Source organism: Acanthisitta chloris, unplaced genomic scaffold, assembly GCF_000695815.1.
Source record: "Acanthisitta chloris isolate BGI_N310 unplaced genomic scaffold, ASM69581v1 scaffold9040, whole genome shotgun sequence".
NCBI lineage: Eukaryota > Metazoa > Chordata > Aves > Passeriformes > Acanthisittidae > Acanthisitta > Acanthisitta chloris.
The window spans coordinates 1-5,288 of record NW_008653382.1 but is presented as its reverse complement, the minus strand read 5'-3'; positions in this window follow the sequence as shown (position 1 = coordinate 5,288).

Genomic DNA, 5,288 nt, shown 5'->3' with positions numbered 1-5,288 from the left:
TGTGTTAGGAACTGCAGGGACAGGACAAGGAGCAATGGGGAGAAATGGAAAGAGGGAAATTTAGATTAGATCTCAGGAAGAAGTTTTTGCTGTGAGGGTGGTGAGACACTGTCCCAGGTTGTCCAGGGAGGCTGTGGCTGCCCCAACTTAAAGCCTCTTGTTAAGGGCATTGTCCAATCCCTCTTGAACACCAAGAGGCCTGGGTCATCAACCACCTCTCTGGGGACCTTGTTCCAGTGTTTGTTCACCTTCCTAGCAAAGAAATGTTCTCTCATGGCGAGTCTGAACCTTCTTTGATGCAGCTTTTCTCCACACTAGACAAACGCAGTGTCTTCAGCCACTCCTCACAGGGCAGCCCTGTCACCAGCCTGGTGAGCCTGTTCTGCTCATGTTCAAGGACTTCAGCATCCTTTTGCCATGGTGGAGCCCAGCACTGCCCACAGTGCTCAAGGTGAGGCTTCATCAACACTAAATACAGAGGGATAATCATCTCTTTCAATTAAAATCATTAGAGGTTACAGCATATCTTGGCCTGAAAAAGACAGAGACTGAAGACATGAGCACCTACTCCCAGCTTGGAGCAGAGCAGCATCTCTCAACTTCATGACTTCTGTAAGACAACAAAAACCCCAAACCACAGGCCAAACTCCTGGAATATGTTGCAAAAAGGACAAAGAGTGATAGAATCACAAAATCACAGAATATCCTGAGCTGAAGGGACCCACGAGGGTAATCAGTCCAACTCCAGCTCTGCCCAGGACACCCCAACAATCCACCCTGTGCCTGAGAGCATTGGCCAAACCCTTCTTCAGACCTGCCTCTGTGTCTCTTCTCTAGAGACCTAAGTTCCCATTTTGCCCATTTGCCATCTCTCTTTCCTTCCCAACTCCCTCTTTGTCCTTCGTCTTGGCCTCCAGCTTGGCTTCCTTCCCAACTCCCTCTTTGTCCTTCATCTTGGCCTCCAGCTGATCTCAGCAGAGAGAGAGGCTGAGGAGAAAAGACTGACATTACACCAGGAATTCCAGGTGAGAGATGTTCCTATTTGCCTCTACAGCTTGCTGCCCAAACATTTGAGGAAATAACCCCCCAGAGGTCAGGGATTGATTTTGTAGTCCTGGGGTGTTACTGCTGCTCTGCTGGAACCTTCTATGGTGTTATAATGTCATTAACTTGTTTAGGTGTTTATGGTTTCAGCTTTATCAGTAGCTGCTAGACTTGTTCTGGGCAGGACTGGGGAAGGAATAAGAAGTGCTCATGTCTGTGTAGAAAACAGTCAGGGAAATCATAGGATCCTGGAATGGTTTGGGTTGGAAGGAGCTTAAAGATCATCCAGTTCCACTCCCTGCCCTGGGCAGGGATACCTCCCACCAGAGCAGGTTGCTCAAGGCTTTAGCCAACCTGGCTGTGAACACTGCCAGGGTTGGGGCAGCCACAGCCTCCCTGGGCAACCTGGGACAGTGTCTCACCACCCTCACAGCAAAAACTTCTTCCTGAGATCTAATCTAAATTTCCCTCTTTCCATTTCTCCCCATTGCTCCTTGTCCTGTCCCTGCAGTTCCTAACCCAGAGTCCCTCTGCAGCTTCCCTGGAGCCCCTTCAGCTCCTGGCAGGTTGCTCTTAGGTCTCCACGCAACCTTCTCTTCTCCAGGCTGAACAGTCACAACCCTCTCAGCCTGTCCTCGTAGGGAAGGTGCTCCAGTGCTCTGATCAGCTTTGTGGCCTCCTCTGGCTTTGATGCAACAGTTCCATGTCCATTACACCAGAACTGTGCAGGACTCCAAGTGGGCCTCACCAGAGCAGAGGGGGAGAATCACCAGTCTGGACCTTCTGCCCACACTGCAGCTCTACACCCAGAGCATCAAATTTCCCATGCTGTATTACTCTAGAGTTAGGATATCATTGCTATTAATCCATTCATTTAAAACACTGAGAGGCACAACCTATACCCTCAAAATGAAGCTGCTCTGCCACAAATGAGAAATTGGCAATCAGTCAGTTCATTCTGGTCTGCTCCTAAGCAAAGTTTTGCTTCCAGTGTGACCACACTCTCTGGTGGGAAACTTTCTCCCACAACAACTTGTCTTCTTTGTGGTGAGATTTTATCCTGAAACTTTTTTCCCACACACTCCTTTTCTCACTTTGTGGCTCCACCTGAACATTGGGGAGACTCTCAGGAAGGGGTTGGTTGGTTCACTCTCTAGTCCTGCAGCTGTTTCTGCCAGTGTTGGGCAAATTCTTCCACCCAGGCTGGCTTAGCTGGACTTGAAACACTTTGTGCATCTCTAACTGTTGGCTGAACACAAGGAGCAGCTGAGGTTACTTTCTTTGTTCATCCTGGAGAAGAGGAGACTGTTGGGAGACCTCATTGGGGGCTGCAGCTCCTCCCAAGGGGCAGCTCTGATCTCTGCTCTGTGTGACCAGTGACAGGACCTGAGGGAACAGCTGGAGCTGTGTCGGGGTAGGGTGAGGTTGGATACTAGGAACAGGCTCTTCCCCCAGAGGTGTTTGGGCACTGAACAGCTCCCCAGGGCAGTGGGCACAGCCCCAAGGCTGACAGAGCTCCAGGAGTGTTTGGCCAATGCTCTCAGCACATGGTGCATTGTTGGGGTGTCCTGTGCAGGAACAGGAGTTGGACTGATGATCCTCATGGGTCCTTCCAGCTCTGGGTATGGTTCTGTGATCCTGTGTTCATTGCAGAGCAGCCCAAGCAAGTGTGGACACCCTAGACCTGCCTCTCTGCTCAGCAGGGATAGACTGAGGTAGAATCCCAGGCAAGACAGGGCTTGAAGAAGCTGTTTTTGCAGCAGTTCTGGTTATGGAGAAAAAGCTCCCGGACTCAGCACTTGCCTTTGGTGATGGTGTCCACCAGCTGCTCTGCCAAAGGGCTTGGCTGGTTTGCTGTAAATAACTCCTGGAGCCTGTCTGCTGTGCCCAAGCCTGTGACGGCAGGAGATGGTAATTGCCTTGTGAGCACATGATCTCCCTGGCTCCTGTCCAGGGCAAAAATACCTCATAGGGATCAAGAACTGCCCTGTATAGTCAGGTCACTTACAATCTCTAACAACACATATACAAGAGCAGCCAGGCATTATCTGGCCACAAACCACTGCTGCTGAGGGATGTCTGGAGCCCAACACAATCCACATGACCAGGGACATTGAGAACTGAGGCTGAAGTCTGGCTGTTGCCTCAGCCCCAAGGAGCATCCCAGAGATGTGACTTTCAGAGCCTCATACCAGCCAGACAGCTTTGCCTAAGGCTGGTCTTCCCTTGCCCTCTCTGCCTCAAGATATTTTCTACCTTCTGTAGATTCTTCCAGCCAGGAGGTCCCAAATTCTTTCCCTCTTGCTGTGGTGCTCTTACATCTCACAGCAGTTGTGAGCAGCACTCCTGACTCTGCTCTGCAGGGTCTGGGGGTTCACAGAATCACAGAATAATCAGAGTTGGAAGGGACCCCCAAGGATCATCAGTCCAACTCCTGTCCCTGCACAGGACACCCCAACAATGCACCCTGTGCCTGAGAGCATTGGCCAAACACTACTGCAGCTCTGTCAGCCTTGGGGCTGTGCCCACTGCCCTGGGGAGCTGTTCAGTGCCCAAACACCTCTGGGGGAAGAACCTTCTGCTGATATCCAACGTCACCCTCACTGGACACAGCTTCAGATCATTCCCTCAGGGCCTGTCACTGGTCCCAGAGGACAGAGCTCAGAGCTGCCCCTGCATTGCCCCTTGGGATGAAGTTAGATATGGCAATGAGGTCTCCTCACAAACTCCTCCAGTTTCAGCAGAAGCAACATCCAGGTTCTCTGGTCACTGCTTGTGCTGCTTCTGCCCTGCCTGATCTTTCCATTCTTCATTATCCAGAGGTTGCTCTCTGGAAATGAGTTGCTGGACAGGGTGGACAACTCCTGCCCTTATGAAGTCATGCTGGGCAGTGATCTTCACTCCTCACTTTCTTGCAAAGGGCAGGGTTAAAACCTGCTGCTGACTGAGGCCAGAGGGACTTTCCATGGGTCAGTCTTCCACCACACACTGCCTGCCCCCAGCCCGTGCTATTCATCACTCACTTTCACCAACATCAGACAAAATAGATCCCTCCCCCCATGATATAACAATCAGAAAATCCAAGCACTCCAGTTTAGCCAGAGCCAAAAACCCCATTGTGGAAATGCTGCTCCATTACTCAAAGTCCTCATGCCTTTGAAAGCAGCTCTTGATTTCAGTGGGATGACATTCCCTTCCCAAGGAGGAATTTGGTACAGTCTCTGCAGCTTTTCTCCAAACCAGATGAATCACTCTAGCCTCAGGGAACTGCCACAAGTCACTTGAGCTGCTAAAAATACCTCAGAGGAAGCAGGACAAAAATACACATATCCTCTGTGTAATGCTCACACCAAATGAACATGTTCCCTTCCTACATTCCCCATTCCCTGCAGGTTTATTCCTCAGTGAGAGCAGATCTCAAATATAGGTTTGTAGGAGAGTCTTTGGAAAGTTGCTTTTTAGGGCTGGGAAAAACACTTGTGTGTTTCAAAGGTGGTTCATAGCTCAGATTTCCAGTGGCTTCTGGCTCAGGTGTCTGTAGAACAGGAGGTTCTTCCAGAGTGATAAGTGGAGCCTGCAGCAAGGGGAGCTGAGTATCTCCTGAGATCTTGTCTTGGTAGAATCATAGAATCATTTAGTTTGGAAAAGCCCTCTAAGATCATTGAGTCCAACCATTCCCCAGCACTGCCAAGGCCACCACTAACCATGTCCCTAAGTGCCACATCTTCAAGGCCTTTAAATCCCTCCAGGAATGGTGACTCCACCACTGCCCTGGGCAGTGTGTTCCAATGCCTAACCACACTTTCAGTGAAGAAACTTTCCTTAATTTCCAATTTAAACCTCCCCTAGTGCAACTTGAGGCCATTTCTTCTTGTCTTGATGGTCTTCAGGGCTGGGTGTTCTGAAGTGGCAGCTGTAGTTGCCTTCCAGCAATGTCTGTGTGTTTGTCTGATCTGTTCTGGCCTGGAAGATTTCATCCCAAAAACTTTGACATGAGAAGGGGAACAGAAGGGACATGCACAGCCTGGATGTGATGCACAGCTGGTACACGGCCCTGCAATGAAGTCTTCATGTGCCTGGGTCCACACAGAGAAGCAGCTGTGGTGATGGCCCAGGCTTTCCTGTGCAGTGTGGCCAGGAGAGGAGTCCAATGTTCCATAGATCTCTACAGGTCTGAACCAGCCAGAAATCAATCAGCCTGTCTGACAGTTTTCACAGTTTCATACTATGTGAAGGGGTTGGAA